The 19,221-nt window shown below is 38.4% G+C and overlaps 1 protein-coding gene across 4 annotated transcripts in view; it reads right to left on the reverse strand.

Annotated features, from left to right (window-relative positions):
• Grm8 (glutamate metabotropic receptor 8) overlaps positions 1-19,221 on the reverse strand; it is a 795,023-nt gene that overhangs the window by 641,591 nt on the left and 134,211 nt on the right. The gene's annotated exons all lie outside the window — the stretch shown is intronic.

The raw sequence follows: 19,221 nt of genomic DNA on the forward strand, positions 1-19,221 counted from the left end.
AGAAACAATTTACTTTTGCTTCAGGTGTCAAAGGCCAAGGGAAAACATTTCATGCTTTTGGAAACAGCTTTTTAATTCTGTATATATTGTTCTCGTGTAGAAATGAAAGAGAAATGAATCCCTAGTACAAACATATATCTGGGAAGGTCACCTCAGAAATTCTCTTTGGCTTTAACACATAAAGGTTTGTTTGTTGGTTGGTTGGTTGGTTGGTTGGTTGGTTGGTTGGTTGGTTGGTTCATTGGTTCATTGGTTCATTGGTTGAAACTTGATACCACTTAAGTTTTAAAATTATAATTTTGATACATTATTTTATTTTGTTTTTGATACAGGGTCTCATGATGTAGTCCTGGCTAACCTGGACTCACTTATGTAGATCAGACTCAAAGAGGATGTTTAAAGAATTGTCCTGGCTTGCCACAAAAGTTTGTACATCTCAGGATCTAATAGTCACTCACCAGTCTCTAGACAGATTATTTCTAAACCATTCTTGACATCTTTGAATGTCACTCTGAATCTGGATGACCCCTCCCAGTCTATAGACTCCTACTCGATATTGGTGGCCAATGAAATGACATGAAGATTCAAATAAAAGCTTTACTTGAAGACTCAGACTCAGACACAAACCAATGTGCCTGGAGCTGTCCAGGTCCTGAAGGCCTCTGAGTAAGAGGGCTCCAGCTTTCTATTTCAGCAGTGACAATGACAGTTCAGGTCAGCCCAATTAATGCTAAACTCTTACTGGTTCCATTTTTCCTAGTAGGGATCATGTTAACTTACTTAACACTGTGCGGCCATAAAAACTGTCTGAGGCACCTCCTGCTGCCCTTCACTTTCTCTTCTAGACACACCAGCCTTGCCTTAACAGACAGATGGCTTGATTAGACTCTGTGCCTTTATAGTATGTGTCTACTCAGCAAGATGCATCTCGAAATCTCAAAGCACAGCAGTCTTGGCCTTCTTCACCTTTTTTTTTTCTTTCTTCTAGAAAACCCATAAAAGAAATCCTGGCTAGTCAGTGAGCTCTCCCCATTCCCTGTAGAAGAAAAAAAATCTTCCAAAAATCAACCTAATGTGCATTTCTATATTCTAATAAAAAAATTCAGCAGTCTGATCCAGGCCATGTTATGCTGCTGTGGGTATGTGTGTGGGTGTGGGTGGGTGGGTGTGGGCATGAGTGTAAGTGAGGCTGTGGAAGAGCATTCTGTAGCACTAGGCCATTCCTTGTCTTGTTTGAAAGCAATCTTCCCACTTCCTCAGCTCCTCAGAGTCCAGTGGTAAAAATGACTTGCACAGCCCCCACCCTGCCTGTAATAATGAGCCACCCCTTTCTAAAAATGAGCACAAAGTGTGAAAATTGAGTGTTTGAAACCAAAACTAATTATCTCAAATTACTACCTTCAGTCAGTCACTTCCAGGGCTGTTTAATTAGCAGTCAGCATCATGTTTAGGATTAATTAAACAGGTGTAAAGGGTATATAAAATAAAAGTGCAGATAGGAGATGGTTGTTTGATTAATCCAGTAATGGGCTTTCTCCCTAAAGTCTTGAAGAGTTTTCTCTTCGGAGATCGATGTGTGAAAAAGTAATGTGCAAGTACGTGTTTGCAATTTCATTTCTTCAGTTCTTCTATGTTGCAGTCTACAATAACATCATGGCATAGTGATAGTATTTCAAGCCAAGTTTTCAAAGTGTCATGAAGCTGCATCTTGTTTTTACTTTATTTGCCACAGACCACTAAGTCTTGGGTCATTAAGCATTTTAATTTCTATACCAGCATCCCCAATATTTCCACTACCCTCAAATTAAACCCCTACTGGCAACTAAAGTGAAAATTTATTAAAGAACTAGGGTGTTTCTTTTTCTTTCCACTGCACTGAATCCATCTTAACTAGCCCCTTAACCCTGGGAGTTTTATCTATCAGAAATGACAACAACATAAAGGTGCTGGGTAAAGGAGAGAAGAGGAGGGGAAATGAGAAAAATCAAAGAAAATGTATCAACAAGAGGAGGCATTAAGGAAAGCAGCCTTGGTTTTTCACTTATCCTTCTAAAGAGGAAATGTCCTTTACAGTGTCAAGTCCCACTCGACAATCTTAAGAATAAAATCTACACTTTCATCTGGTTTATGATATCACTCTGACTCACAGCTTTCTCACTTCCTGTTATGTTCTGCCCATAGCAGAAGGCTCTAAAAGAATAGATCCTGACCTCTGTCTAGTCTTGGTCCCTTTCTGGCTGCTGTGTCTCCTTTGGACTCAGTTGGAGCTAGAAACGCAAAAGCCATGTAGTAGGCATCTGGATCCTTGCCCACATGTGCACTACAGTACAGGAAGACTGTGTTCCTCTGCTTGCTGGTGTTGTACATACCTCAATGTCACCTTCGCACAGGAACCACCCCCCACCTTAGCTCTAGCAAACAGTTCTCCTCACTCTATGTTTCTCATCTGAATTAGAACTAGAATCCTGACTGATGGCTGGTTTATGATTCTCCCATAAGTTAGCTCTTTAGTTGTTTGGTATCTATAATACTTGGTGGAGCGAGTGTACAATGAATGTTTAGAGGTAATTCACTAATCCATGACAGAACATTTGGTGTTGCCTGCTCCTGCTGCATTACATTACAGCATGGCAAGGGTCTCCTTAATCTGCCCTTCAACCTGCCCTGCCCTTTTGTGTCTATGAGGTTGCTCTTTACTACTCTACTGCCTACCTTTTCTGTTTCCAGCTCCAACTGAGTTTGGCCCAGAGGAGTCACAGGAGCAAGAAAAAAGAACATGTCCAAACAGAGGTCAGGATATATTCCCACAGCTTCTCCCCATCCCCCAGTAACAGTGTGCTCTCTACCTGAGTCGCTGCCATAACTCTCAGGGCTCTAATATACATCCTCAAACTTGACCCCTGCAAGTCTCCTCACTATTGTCCATCTCTGAGTACTTCAGCATCCAAGGGAAGTTCGTGTGTCTCTGCCCACACCTGACAAATAACCTTTTTGTCAACCTCCTCTATCACTTCTCCAGTATGCCAAGAGTCTGACTGTTCTGACTGATGCCCAGCCCCTTGTGACAGGTATCTGTATCCACCACCCTCAGCCCTACTCTAACCTCATAGTCTTCTGACCACTTTCCCTTTCAGCACTCTCTCCTGCTGTCCTCGCCAGACCTTTCCCTTTTCTCTCTTTCAGCTCCTAAAGGCATCAAATTGCATATTTGAAAACACCTGACATCTTGCTTTCCTTCATTTCTCATTTTCTTTGTGCCAAGGTTTCATAAGACTATAATGTATGCCTAAAATAAGGCCCTTTCCATTACCCAAATAAAGCATATTTGAGGCAGTTAATTATACAGCACAAGACCTATCATGAGACCCTCCCTTTTAAAAAGCTTCCATTTTTCTGGTAACTTCAGTTCCCACCTCTAATCGTATGCTTTTTGGGAAGTTGTAGAACAAAGGTTTTGTATCTAATTGTTTGATTTTCCCCATCCCTGATTGACAGGAAAGTAAGCCTGAAGCCAGAGGTCTACACTTGCTGAAGAAGAGTGCATAACAAGCTCTTTTTTCTCAGACTAGATCAAAACATCTCAGGCTTCCTTTCTATGTGTGAGCAGGACCTCAATTCCTGGTACAGAAGCCTATCTTCCTTCCTGCTATATAATCCTGGCAACCAGGCATGTGAAAAGGGGCAGAAACCCATTCTTCTGGTTTAAATTTACAGGGCTTCAAATCTGCTAGGAGTGCAAAAGTTGGTCCCAAGGTTGAGATGTGATACAGAAGTAGGAGGCATTCTTTTGGCCTCAAGCCCAAGCTGGCTTCTCTGCAATCTAGTTCTTAACAGACAGCCATGTGTCTGGGGAGCTATTTGGTGCTTGCCTAGCTGTTAATAAACCTAATTGCTTGATCTACATTTAACTAGCTATTCTGAGAATTTTGGACTTATATACTCTAAAAAGGGATTCCACATTGACTTGTAGCCTCTAAAGCAAGCTAAACTTTTATTTCAATAGGTGTGTGTGTGTGTGTGCGCGCGCGCATGTGTTTGTACTGGCTCTCTTCTACTTTTGCTAGATGAAACCTCCCTAGGTGCTTGACCACTCAGAACTGGACTACACATTCCAGCCTTCTTTGCAGTGGTAAGTAGAACTTCTGAAAATGTCCCTGAAGGAACCAGCCATTCCTTTCCCATCTTCTACATCTGTGCTTGAAACATAAAGGTGATACCTTCATGGGTTATCCTAGACAGTAACCAAGCAAAGGTGGAACAAAAGACATTCTCTAGGTCAAATCACTGTGACATCTCAATTCCTACAACTCTGGCTGTTTACTGTTTCCATTCTTAGCCTCTTAGATCTATACTACAACAGCAACCAAAGCACTTTTTTAAGATAGAAAAGTAGTATCTTGCTCATAGCCCTTCAATCACTTTCCCTATCCCTTTGATCTTAGAATAAAGCCTAAACTTCTAGCTACATGGTCCTTTGAGCTGGCATCTGATCCTCTTTCCCCCTTTGCTCATCTGTTGGAATCATGAAGCCCTTCTTTCAACTCATGGACCAGGAAATTCTCTTTTGCTCATGCATAAGAGTACTCCACGAGTCTTCCTTTTTCTCACTGAGTTTTCTCATCCTTTAGCCTCTGCCCAGTTGTTTCTTCCTGACACTGAACCCCTCTGACAACTCCATTTTCAGTGTCTTCTCATCTCCAGTTACTACTTCATCACCCTATACATTTTCCCCAGTGCTGTTATTACAATTGGCACATATGTATTCTGTCACTTTTACTAACAGATACTCTAAAGGGCCAATCATTCACTGTGTTGTTTACAAATGTTATATGGGTTTCTAGTGCATAGCAAAAGGTCAATAAATATTAATGGAGAAAAGAAAACCTCAAGGATCATCACTTTCCTCCATGTAGACCAATATTGAGGAATCTTTCTACAATACTATATTTCAGTAGAAAGTTACCAATTTTCATATTATTTATTAATCAAAGGCCTACTCAGCAGCTACAGCTACTGATCAGCATGAGATTATCTGTTTTACCAAGCAGAAGTGATAGAGTTCCAATTCAAATCAGCCAAGTGCATGACAGTTGGGTCCTGAGCAGTTTCACAGCAGGGAAGTATTCACTTGTCAGTCAACTCTTTGGGATGCTAGAAATGGCCACAGTAACTCCAGAGATGTCTTGGGGAACACATTGGAAGCTCATGGACCGCAATCTGTCACTGAATAAAAAGTACATTTCCAATCAAAAGCTTCTTCTAGTTTACTGTTTTCTGTAGACTGATCATTCAAGACAGACCTAAAGCTGCTTAGGCCTCCTGTAAACTGCCTCTCCCAATTACCTTTACTGAGTCTGCTTGAATCACTGAGGAGTGAAATTGTGAGTAACTAAGACTCGCAGTGCTCTTTCTACTTCCAAATGGGTGTCATTTCTGTTCCCTGTAAAGATTTCTCACTGTTTATATATCAAAATGGTGTAATCTTGAAACTTACCTCACCTTTTCAGACTGGCATGAGTCATGACTGCTTTCTATACTTTAGGATTTGTCCACAACCTCATGGAAGCCAAGATCTGACCTCCACAAACTAGAGATAAAGATATGTAAAGTACCCTCAAGGGAAATCTTAGGATGGGTAGTAAGTTCATGTTCCTACAAATAAACTCACACACATCTGACAAGTATGGGCACAGACAGGATCTGAGTCACATGCATCTCCACTGTTGATTCTTGGGAGTAAAAGAAAGCCTGTCTAAAAACAACTTTATTCATTTATTGATTGATATATTTGGTGGGGCATGTTAGTGAGGGGTTCTTTGTGTTGTTCAATAACATCATTGGTTTTCCCCAGAGATGGATCAGCTTGAAACCCCACTCTGCCCCCAGGAGATAGTGCTTGCCAGAGCACTTCTTCAGCGATGGTGGCCTTAGCAACAGTGACCATCACAATGATTGCTTCCTGCCACCCGGCTTAAGATGGATTTGCAGCTTCTGCAAAACCCAGGACCAGAACAGGCATATTGACTGTTGTGGCCCTTAACTTTGTCTGTTCAGACGTTGTTGCTCGATAGTATTAAATCTACTTGTGCTTGTGGCAAGACATGAGTATATAATCAGAAATTAGATGAGAGCGAGGAGTCAGGACTAGAAGACAATGTCCAGCACTGGTCCCCCTCTCCCAACGTTGCCTTGAGCTTTCACGCTCCTTTCAGCTTCATTAAAATCACATAAAGAGAAGGGGGAAAGAAAAGAAAGTAAAGTCAAATGGTCATAAAATAAGGAAGAATGACAAGTACCCCAATTTTTCATTCAAAATTATGATTTCTTTCCCAAATCAAAAGTTCCTTCATATGTGGGAAGTTCTTAAGCTTCCAGCTCACAAGTCAATGTTAAATTGAAATATTCATGCCTGTCTTTCTGCTCAATTGAGTTCCCATACTTGGCTCTCAAGGAGGACTCTCCACTGCGTTTTGATGCATGATAGAGATTAGCAAAAGAAAGCAAGGAAACCTGCTGAAATGGAAAATTGTGGGGGTCAGAGACAGCTAGCGAGATTTCATCCTACACTGCCCTGCATTTTTATTCTTTCCCCTACATCAGCTCACTCAGGCTAAGTAAAGCTTTATATCCTACCCATGCTGCAAGAGCCTGTAGTCATTAGCACTAGCAAAGACTACATTGGGAAGTTTAGGGTCATCAGGTTAATTCATCATGGACCAAAATGCAGCATACACCCCTCACTGGAGCATCCTCTTCACAATGCAGAGCACTGCTAACAAAACCAACCAGAGAGGGACAGACAAGGCCAATCCACTCTCACTGCCAAATAAATAATTCAAAGATGGCTTATGACTGAGGGTGAACTTGAAACTTCAACAGCAAATGTGAAAAAGTATCGTATCATATCATAGGCTTCTTCGAAACACAAAGAACATAGTTTGGTCTCTATGTGCCCCTCAAAGTGTAGATTTGATTCCACTTGTAGTCATTTGTTGGCTTCTAATAATATACTTAGCTGGTCTGTTGGAATATAAGAAAATCACATTTTCTCTTCTTTTTTTTTTTCAGCTGCAAGTTGCAGAAAGAAAGCAAAAGGCACACTGGAATTTAAACAAGTCTTCTAAATACAGGAATTTTCAAGGTAGCAGCCATATAGAGAGGGCAGAGTGAAAAGCCATCATGCTTTGGGACCTAGGACATGGTCACTGCCATATATGAGCTCTACTGGCCTGAAGAAGGACGAGTCACAGAGGTAGACAGGATATAGAAGATAAGTATATTGAGAAAAACAATGACTTCTTCTTCTTGAGGGGGTCTCACAGTCAACAACTGACAAATTCTCCAAGAACTTGCATCCTGACTCCTCCCAGGTATACCTCCTGCTGGTTCCTTCACTGAACCAACCTGAAGCTAGAGAGCTTTTGACTTCTAACTTACCTATTTAAAATGGAAATACAAGCAATCCATGAACATGAAAGAATTTACATATAAACAACCACGATTATGCCCTGTATGATTAATAATGTTTTTTTAATCTGCTAATTACATTTTACAATGAGAAATCTTAAGAGTTCCTAAGGGAAGGTGCAGGTATAATCTATCAAGTCTCTAGCAGTGTGGAGATTTTTAAGCCTAAGTATTCTACATACATGTTCATCTCAGTGTTAACGAGTAGGATTAAACCTTTACTATTTAATATAGGGACATCACTGTTACAAATAACTTTATACTTTGTCTCCTTTAAATCTCCTGATCATTATTTTTTTTCTTTTCTTGATTTCTCAACAATTCACTCTCCTGCGACATCTAGAAAATTATTACCTGTAAAAAATTCAATATTACACACAAATTTTAAAGATTAATTTTGCCCTTCTTTTTCCCCACCAACATAGTTTTATAAATTGTTTTGGAATTTGATACAATGCACCCCAATCACACAGTCATATTTGCTTCTTATTCCTCCCACGGCCACCCTCTCACCACTGCATCTCCCCTATACACAGAAAAAGAGAGAGAGAGAGACAGAGAGACAGAGAGAGACAGAGAGAGACAGAGAGAGACAGAGACAGAGACAGAGACAGAAAGAGAGGCCATATACTCACTCTACCATGGTCTAACTCCCAGTGGCCAGACCCTTCAAGAAAACTGAGTCCTTCTTCACCTGCCCCCTCACCAGAGGCCATCAACTGTGAAGAGGTATACTTCAGTATCTTTATCACAGTTTTTTAGAACCCTCTTCAATAGCATCCCGTCTGAACTTTTTTTGGGGGGAGGGGCAGGGATGTCACAGAAGCCTTCAGAGTCTCCCATTCTTAATTACGAGTCTGCAATCATTGATATCACTGCAAAAGAAGCTTTCTTGACCCAAAGCAGCTGCCCAAGCTTTTCTTTTGGTCAGTGGTTAAAGTAAATTTCATGTCTTTTGAATGGCTACTTTTTGTCTTTTAATAATTTACGCAACAAATCTGCTCATGATAGGTCCAGACACTGTGGAGGGTATAAGAGATGAAGCAGTAAGAAACCAGTGGTCCTCCCATCTGAAGGAGTATATGGAAGTTGTTCTTCCACCTCCAAAGATGAGCACTAAATAAACAACAATCCAATGAGTGCCACTGAGTGTCCCAGAATTTCTTCCATGGTCTGGGGACAAGGTTTGCTTTTGTGATGCAGTGATACTAAGCTAATATATGAAAGAGAGAGAGAGAGAGAGAGAGAGAGAGAGAGAGAGAGAGAGAGAGAAGGATGAGTATAGACTAGATAGCATCAGGGTAGCTTCATATTCAGCTATCTTCCAGATGTATAAACACCCAAATTGTAGAAGTAAAGGGGAAACCTGGTCAACTGACAGTTACTTAATTTTAAAAAACTTGCCAAAGGCTTAATCATATTAAACCAAAGCCACCAACTGCCCTGATTCTTACAAGTTTTATTTTCTTTATTTTCTATTTTATTTTTGACTGGCACACAATTCTTATGTACCTTTTATGGCTATGGTGTGGTTTCATACACCTTACATTTGTAAAAACATTATAGAATGTTAAAATCCTGGTTATTGGCATATCTATCACTGTGAAGGTCATTATTTCTTGCAGGGAAGGCATTCCAATTATCAGCAGGAATACACACATCTCTAAATTCTAGGGCTTGTATGTGTAAGGAATGAATGAATGGGTGAGCAGAAAGACCTAGTGTAAGCCAATGAACAAAATCCAGCAGAAACTAAACACATAAAAAAGAACTTCTCGAAGACAAGAGCCCAGTCCTCCCGTTGAAAGAACTTGTGTTACTTACAAACTCTAATATTTGCTTCCTTAAAAAAGTAAAGAGAAATTGAAAAAAGGATGGTCTTTATCCTCCTCAGGCAGAAGGGGCTTGGACTGGATTTTAATATACATGAGAAGCAAGTTAGAACTAACTCAGGAAGATAATCTGTCGTCTTTTTTAACAAGATAATATACATTTGCTCAGAAGATGGAAAGGGAAATAAATGTATCCATCCTCCTCTGAAAACTTCACACCATGACCTACCGTCCCAGGGAGACACAGAAAATGTCATTCCTGATTTCATTATGTCTAACTATTACTGCTGATTCCAGTGCATTCTGGAGTAAAAGGAACTTCTTTGATGCCTCTTGACAAAATTTTCAAGCAACTTGGGATTTAAAAATGAAGTCTATTTCAGAGTATTCTTTTCAACAAATGGTAGGGGAAATTTTTTCTGTATGAGTTGCTTAGGGCAGTGAAAATTTTTTTGTAAAGTGGGTTTTCTTACATGAGTTCCAAAAGATGATCAATTACAATTTGTTATAATAGAAAACCCAAAATGATGTGGTGGCACTTTCTTAGCATAGTTTGCTAAATCACTTAAAAATTTGACTCACCCACCCACTCACTCCCATCACTGCTGACTTCAAACGATCACCTAGCATTTAATTTTCCTCTTCTGCTGATTTCCTCACTGTGCAATCACCACTGTGGTTCAATTTTCCCCCCAAGCATGTCAGCACCAGAACACTTACACATAAAAAGTTAGTAATTATAACCAACCAATTGAAGTCAATAAACCCTAAGCTGGCAAATATTCCATTTAGACTGGCATTTTGCCACTCAATAATCCATGATTTGAATTCTGCAAATAAGAGAGAAACGGTGATAAGGACATTTGTCTATGTAAATCAGTTTCCTGATTGACAGATTCTATGATTTTCAGTGATTATTCACATTCACCAATATTCTGGTCTTCAAGTCATTATCTGTCTCCCAGCTGTCATTCAGGTACTGATTCTAAACACCTAATGCTAGTGGGGATTTTCAATTCTTTAATGATACCCAAGTTGGTGAACTCAGCTGTTAGAAGGACCTCGTGAGGTTAAAGGTCTTAATTAGAGTTCTGTATACATAGGAAAGAGAGCTTAGCTCCATCTCCAAAGAATGAATAGTGGATTTCATAAATGGGAATCACCGTGTGAGACAGAAAGAAGATGAAATAACTCATATGACCCAGATTCCATTATTCTGTCACATACGGGAGAGTGCCCCCAAGGATATGTTCTCCTGACAAACATCAATACTATTTAAAGAGTAGTGCATTAAATGTCCCCAACATGATAAGCCCTCTATGCTCATCTAAATCTCTTTTGTGGGAAGGCTGGCTTAATGTTTTTTATAAACCTCCTTCACGTATCATATTCTGTCTGTACACACAGCCAATGAAATGTGTATGGTGCATGTGTGTGGGAGCATGTGGGTATATGTTGCTCTTGTCAACATTCATTTATTAAGGTTTGAGAAAAGATCTATGCTTAGTGTTCTGTCTCCAGTATGTCCATGAAAAGAAACTGAGATGGGAATAATTTTTCCAAGACTAATTTGAAAATAATAAAGAACCTAGGCAATATGGCTCCAGAATCATCTCTGTAAAGAATTTACCCTCCACTAACTCCCCTCTCCCATATTTAAAGCTGCTGTTCACTCCTAGCTAGTGTTTCAATCCCTGAATGCTCAAGATCCTGAAGAAACAACCAGACTTCTCTGTTCCCATTTCTCATCACATGCATAACTGTTTAGGTGACACAGGCCACAGCTTAGCTACAGCTTAGATGTCACAAACCATTGGAGTCTGACTCTGGAAAGTCTGCCAGTTTTTGAGCACTGGCTCCCAGAGGGCAGGATTATTTGGGGATATGCCTGTCTACCTGGAAGACATGCGTCAGCAGGGCTGAGCTCTGTACTTCTTGGTCTGTGGTAATGATGTGAAGAGCCTGCCACTGCATGCATTTGCCATGGCATGTTTCTCCCTCTGCCATGGCATGTCCCTGGTACTGCTTGCCCCTGTTACTGCATGTCTCTGCCACATGAGAGATTGTTCCTTCTGAAACTGAAAAACTAAAATAAACTGTTCCTCCCTTAGGTTGATGGGTCAGGTGTTTTTGTCCCCGAAATGAAAAACATGGCTAACACAACACCACAATGAAAAGCATATGTTAATATCCATTTGTTGAAATGGCTGCAGCTCATCATTGGACAAGGGATCCCTCTGTCTCAGTAGGTACCAGTAAAATGACCAAAGATGGGTTGGGCAGATTGGGCAGCAACTATCCAGGTCAACACATCAAATTTTTACTCTACAAAAACTCAGGTATTTTCAAATAAGAAAGAAATATATTTTAAAACCTCTTACCAACAACACTTCACGTGATATACAAAAGCCAGTAAGTGTATCAGAACACAAAAGGAGATAGGAACAAAGGCAAAAAGCAGGTAAAGGTAGAAGATAGAAATTCAAAGAAATTCAGGCAGCTTTTGACAGAAACAAACATAAAAGAACATGGGCTATGCCGTTCAGTGCTTGTGAGCACAGTTTGGTCAGCTTCCTATTTGTTTGATTTTAATTTTCAGTTCAACAAGTGTCTGTTAAACATTTGCTGTCCACCCCACTTTCCTACTTGACTTTCAGAAAAACCTCACTTTACAAATTTTCTCTTAAACTCTAAGTCATTGATTCCCAGTTCAGGTGAGTGCCACATATTTTACTTTGAATATACAATAATTTCTAATTATGCAGCAGGGCTTAATGTTGTCCTCTGATGCTATACAAACATCAGAAATAATAGTAATAATCTTTTAAAACAATAATCATCTTTTAAAAATTAAACTCATGTTTTGGAGTGAAGGGCATATTTACATCACATGTCAGTTTGCCAGTCTGGAGAATGCAGTAAGGGTACCATTGGCTTAACTTCCTGTTCAGCCAGCTCAGTGTTGTCAGCAAACTCTCAGCATCAGTACCAGTGTCAGTACCAGCATAAGTGCCAGCATCATCTGGGAGCTGGTTACAAATGGAGAACCTCAGGTCCTACCCCAGACAGGTAAATGAAAATTTGTACTTTAATGAGATTTCCAGGTGGTTCTTCTTGTGTATCAACAAGTTGGAAAAGCATTGCTATAGTAGAGTATAATCTAATAATAATAAAAACAACAACAACAACTCAAGATGCCAAGGGTTTTTTTCTTAATTATTATCCAATATCATACTCAAATAGGCTTAAATGTATTTAGTGCAAGGATTATTTTGATCAATCTGTCTGGAGTCATCACAAGGATGTAAAAAGAAACCCTCTTTGACTTTGTCACTTCTCCTAATGTGAGTATGTCCTGATAACTAGAAATTTAGTTTTAAAGTATCTTGCTTCCAAAGTTATATTTTTTAAGATCATTTTGTTCAATTTTTAAATCAGATGCTGCCACTGAGTTTACTCTTAGTCTCATGGCAAATCTACAGGTTACTGAATATCATACAAACTGTTAAGTCAGTTAGATGTTTTTAAATATATTTCATACTTATTTGAAAATAACAGTTAAGTTTTTGGAAAAATAAAATTTTGACAAAGCTGAATGGCTGAGTGGCTGCAACATATTGCAGTACACCTTGACATCAGTATGAGTGCAATGTTCACTTTTGCTGGTTTGGCTGCTTTGGGTGAGCCAAGAAAGATGTTTCACTTTTTAGTGCCTGCCCTACACTGAGTCAAGCAGACATACTTAGAGATTAGCTAATTTGACCAAAAGCAAGCCTTGACCCATAGAGGCCATAGATCTGAACTCTGGAGATGAGAAGGAGGAAGAACTAGAAATGGACCATTGGCTCCATCAGCATCCCTAGAACCTGGAAACACCACAAGAAGCCTATGGAAGGGACGGAAGGCCCCTCCTTTCAATAAGCCACCAAAGATGGATCTCTGTAGTAAAAACTTCTACAGTGTTGACTACTAAATACTGGGTCCTCAAAGTATGATTATATATTTCTCGATGTTCTGGTCAGTGTGGCTCAGGATCAGTTATTTGATATTTAAAAAGGTTCCTAGCACTTGAATTTCAAAGAGCAAATCAATTCCTTATGTTCCCCATCAGAGGAGGAGAGCTGATATTCTTGGGTATACTGTGATTCATTAAAACATTCTAGAAAGTGCTTTGTATGCACTCTACAGTGGATATGTATTGTTGATTAACTGTCTGCTAATGAGAGTAAAACAATACAGAGTTACTGCTTTTAACATCTACCATTTATGCAGCAAAACTGCATTTCAAAAGCATTCCATATTTTCTGATGCTTAAGTGAAAATATACTTTTCTCCTTTATGAGTAACTAACTCCTTTTTCATAGGCTATAACTTAGATATATGAAGACATTTATTGGCTTTCCAATTCTCTCTAATTCGGTAAATAATCTAAATATGTAAATGCCTTCATAATGCTTTGCCAGAAACTATATGTAAATATCATTGGGTACTCTATTTTTAAAGACACAAGAACAAAGCTAAAATACTTTTTATGTATTTCTATTCTTAAAATATTTCCGTGTCAAATTTTAAAATTATAGGAATAAGTAGAAGCAATAGTATTCCCTACCCCTGACAACATGAAAATGTTTTAGAAGCCATTCATTCATTCATTCATTCATTCATTCATTCATTCATTCTTAAGTCTAAGGAATAAAATTGAGGAAAATACAAGCAGCTCAAGATGGTATTTAAGAATATAATCCAGGGCTCAGGAGATGGATCACTGGTTAACATGTTTGCTGTGACAACCCAATAATCTGAGTTTGATCCCCAGAACACATTTAAATGCTGACACAGTAGCACAAGCATTTGGCAATTCCAGAACAATCCTATGGAGATGGAAACCAGAGACAGAACAACTGCTGGAAGTTCACAAAGCATCTATCCTAGCGTGCAGAGAATGAATAAAAGAAATTCTGCCCCAAACATGATGGAGAAGGCCAATGCCCAGAGCTGTCCTCTGACCTCCACACGCACCGGTAAGCATATTCACCCATATACTTTCCACCACTCATATACACAAAGGGAATAGTCTGCCTTAAATTAAGATTGGGAATTCTAAAAATACAGATTTTTTTCCCTTGTGTAAAGAGAAAATAAGTCATTCGGTAGAATTGAAGTAGATTTTAAAGTGCAGAAGGAAAAATACTTGAGAAAATAGGAAAACTGAAAGAGTTGATAAAAACCATTTTCAACAAGCAATATAAGGACTGAGGATGTAGGTCAGTGGTAGAGCATTCTCTTAGCATGGGCAGGGCCTAGGGTTTGATTTTCCCTGTATGACAAAGAAAAGTCATGTCAACACTCCAGGTAAGGGGTCAAGAAGAATGGAAAGTTAAAGTCACAAGATTAGAAAAGCAGCTGGAACTGGAGAACGCTACTTGAATGAGGACAGGACCAGAAACTGGGCTGAGCTTCCCATTCCCCTGGGCAGGAGATAGAGTCAGTGAGGGAACCTGCTCACCCACACCCACACCCATAACCACACCCACACCCAGCCTCATACCCTTGCTTCAGGGACTCCATTGTAAGATTTCTTTGTCTGCAAGTGTGCAGATGAGAGTAGTCTTGAGTCAAACATCATCAATATGGACTATATCACCAACCAAGACTACTAAGTCCCTTAACAACCATCCAGGTTACAGTCCAGTGTGGTTGAGCCCAAGTAATCTTAGCTGAATTATCTGGTTGATAGTTTCAGATTAAATACTAACAGATAGTCCAAAGACTTTAGACATTTTAATGTAGGTAAATGTTTTTCAAATATTTTCAGGAAGAAACAACTATCAGTTAAATGGTAGTCTCAATTTCCTACTGTCAAACCTGAAAAGCTAACTTCCTGGACACATTTTCCTTTTCCTTCCTTCAGCTGTGTGAAGAAATATCACTTTTGGTGTCTGATGTCAAACCCCAACTTGAGCTCTGAGCTGCATTCTCAGCAGACCTTTTGAGCTGGGCAGCAGTGATTGCTACTTCTCATTAACCTCCTTCTCTCAAATGGGTCTTCAATCTCTATAAATCCATGCATCTCCTAATTTAAAAGGAAAATTATTTTAAAGAAGAGGCAGCCATTATTTAAGCTCTCACCCAATTCCAGATCTCAAGCTATCGTCATCTCCCCTTTACAGTCAAATTCTCCAAACTTATTGAAATGTACTTTCCCAGCCGTTCTGTGTCTCATTTAGTCCACCATATTAAAGTTGGCATCAGTTTCAATATCTACTTAAACCGCTCTGGGCAAGGTCACCAAACCTTTTCATGTTGCAAAAAGGAATGACCCATTCTCAATTTTCATTTCACTTGAGCTGGTAACATTAAAATCCTTACATTAGCTTCTCTGACTTCTGCAACACATTTTCCTGGCTTTTTCCTACATCTCTCAATGTTCTCTCCTGTCATTTCTTCTGACTCATCTTTCTCCACCTAGTGTTCAAAAGTGAAGTCCCTTGGGACTCAGTTTTCACCATATCCATTCATTCTCACATGATAATATCCAATCATGCTTATGAACTTGACTATAATACTTAAGAATTTAATTCCAAAGTTTATCTCTTCAATCCAGACTACTCTAAAATTCAAATCTAAACACCAACTAGATAATCAACCTCCAGTTGGATTTTACAATTTTATTTTATAATTTGAATGAGTCAAGCTAAATACATAGATGTGTGCTTCTGGCCATAGTGGAATAAATGAAAATGGACCAGGGCCCCTCCCTCTGAGTATATGTAAGAACTTTTTCAAAAAATGCAAAGAAGTAATGAACAATAACCAAATTGTCCATTCACCATACAAAATAATTCATACAATAGTGTATAATCATTTTAGTTTACCTAAAAAGTTATTTGAAAAGCTATAATACTCAGTGATTAAGCAAATGTATTATTGCCATCATAGGATCATACGAAACCTCTTCAACATGATAAACAACACATATTATGAAAATACATCCAATATCGTGCCTAGTGTTGAATGGCCAAATGTATTTCTCTGAAGAGTATGTATAAGATAAGAATATCTGTCTCATGACTTCTGTTCATCAGTGTGCTAGAGTATAATCAGTGCAAGGAGAGCAAAAAAAAACAATAAATATATAGACAGGTAGAGAAGTAGGCAGGTAAATGAATGGATGGAGGACAGATGAATAGACAGATTAAAAATTGAAACCTAAATGGCAGAGAAGTTGGAAAAGAAGACCTATGAATGACATGATTATCTACATAGAAAAATTTCCTAAAGTGAATAGGTAAACTTAGTCATACTTAGTCATGTTGCAGAATATAAAGTTATGATAAAAAACAAATTAAATTTCTATATACTACAGACTACATTGTTTGAATGGCTTTTTTTCAAAAAGACCACTGCTAGTATCATCAGTAACTATCTACAGATAGATATATAAAAATATATCAAAAACATTTTGTGATAGTTTGTATAAAAATGGCCTCCATAGCCTCATTTCATATATTTGAATACTTAGTAACCAGAGAGTAAAATTGTTTGAGACAGATTAGAAGGATTAGGAGGTGTGGCCTTGTTGTAGGAGGTATGTCACTGGGGGTGAGATTGAGATTTTAAAAGCCTGTACCAGACCCAGTCTCTGTCTCTCTCTCTGTCTCTGTCTCTGTCTCTCTCTCTCTCTCTCTCTCTCTCTCTCTGCCTCCTACCTGTGAATAAAGATGTGAAGCTCCTTGTTACTGCTCAAACACCATGCCTGACTGCCTGCCACCATACTCCCTGCCATGATGACCATGAACCACTCCTCTGAAACTTTAAGGGACTTCTCAATTAAATGCTTCCTTTTATAAGAGTTGCCTTGATCATGTTTTCTCTTCATAGACATAGAACGCAAACTAAGCTAGATACACATTTAAAACTATAAAACAGGGCTCAGAATTTACAAAAACATAAGTAAATAAAGAGATATATCTATTTATCTGAAGACTCAATTTTGCCAGGAATACTAATTACCCCTAAATTCATGCAATGGTTCAGTGTGACTACATCCAAAATTCTAGGAAGCTTTTCTATAGAAGTTAGTTAGCATCCTGAACGCAAAAGATGCAAGAGAAAGTGATTAACAATAGCCAAAGTGATTTTGAAAGCTAAGAAGCAAATTGAGTAGCTAATTATTTTCTTTTAATACTCACTAGATAGTGAGGAAAAAAATGAAGAAAATGAAGTATTGACATAATGCATAGAACTCAATGAAATACAAACCCCACAAAGAGTAAACTAACTTCCTATAAATGTGCTGAGACAATTCAGAAGAAAAGAATACTAGGTTGCTTGGTCACTATAAATCTGTAGTACTATTTGAATCCAGAACTTGTGGTTCCTACAGCTGTGTTCTTATTCCTTAGGATTGCTTTGCATACTTATGGTCTTTTGTGGCTCTATAAAAATAATTAAGATTTCTTCATAGAAATGTGAAATACAACAACAGAATTTTAATAAGTATCATATTAAATCTGTGAGCTAATTTTAGTAGTTGGCTCTTTTCACTTTTAATTCTGTCAATACAAGAACAGACAAGGTCATTCTATCATCTAGTATCTACTTTGATTTCATTTTGTAATATATCAAATTTTTCTTCATAAAAGTCTCTCTTATCTTTGGTTAGGAATATCCTTTGGCACTGAAATTTCTTTAGCTGTTGTGAGTGAGGTACATTCCTAATTTCTTCTACAACAGAGCTAGAGTGATAAAGACACCTAATACTGACATAAAACAGACAGATAGACCAGTGGAACAGGAGAGGACCTGAAAATAAACCAGCAAACCTATACACCTAACATTTTACAGATGGTGCAAAAACATATATTGGCGGGAAAGATAGCCTATTCAACAATTGTCCAGGCAAAACTGGATGTCCACCTTCAGAAAAGTGAAATTAGATTCAAATCTTTCACCTTGTACAAAAATCAATTAAAAATAGGTCAAAGATGTGAATTTAGAACATGAAACACTGAAATCTCTAATCCAAAATATATAAAAGATTTTCAAGATATTGGAGTAGAGAAGTACTTCCTGAACAGAATTTACACAGTACAGGAACCAAGCCTAACTTTCAACAGATGGGACGCCATTAAAATTAAAATCTTCATAAAGCAAAGGAACTTATCAGCAAAGCACACTACTGATGATGGGAGAAGATCTTTATCAACTGTGAAACAAGGAGTAAGTATCCAGAATTTAGGAAGAACAGCAGTTATTGAACACCAAGGAAATAGAACTTCCAATCAACAAATAAGCTAATGAACTAAATAGACAGCTTTCAAAAACAATTAAGAAGAAATGGTTAAAGACTATTTTAAGTGTTCAAAATCTCTAGCCATTAGGGAAATGTAAACTAAAAGTACTTTGAGGGAGCACTTCACCTTAGTCAGAGTAACTATCATTAAGAAATCTAAAAACAAATTTGGAGAGGATGTAGAGATGGAGGATCTCCCGGTCATGGCTGGTTGGAGTGCAAGTTAATACTGTCTTTACGGGAATTAGCTTGGATGCTCCTCAAAAGGTTAAAAGTGAAACTATAATAAGACAGAGCTATTTCTCTATTGGGTATATTCTCAGAAAACATCATACCCTACCACAGAGGTATTTGCATGCCATGTCTTTTGCTACTTTATTCACTATAGCAAACAAGTAGAAGTAGTCTAAGAACTCATCAATAGATGAATAGATAATGAAAATCTGGTACAAGTATGAAATGGAATACTAGAATACTATTCAGCTCTAAAGAAAAATAAATTCACAAAATTTGCAAGAAAAAGGAGAGACTTATCATGTATATTATTCAGCAAGGTCACCCAATATCAAGAAGAAAAAAAAACATGTTTTCCCTCATATGTGGGTCCTTGCACATAATGTAATATAT

This window comes from Grammomys surdaster, unplaced genomic scaffold (genome assembly GCF_004785775.1).
Source record: "Grammomys surdaster isolate TR1022 unplaced genomic scaffold, NIH_TR_1.0 134, whole genome shotgun sequence".
Classification (NCBI taxonomy): Eukaryota; Metazoa; Chordata; class Mammalia; order Rodentia; family Muridae; genus Grammomys; species Grammomys surdaster.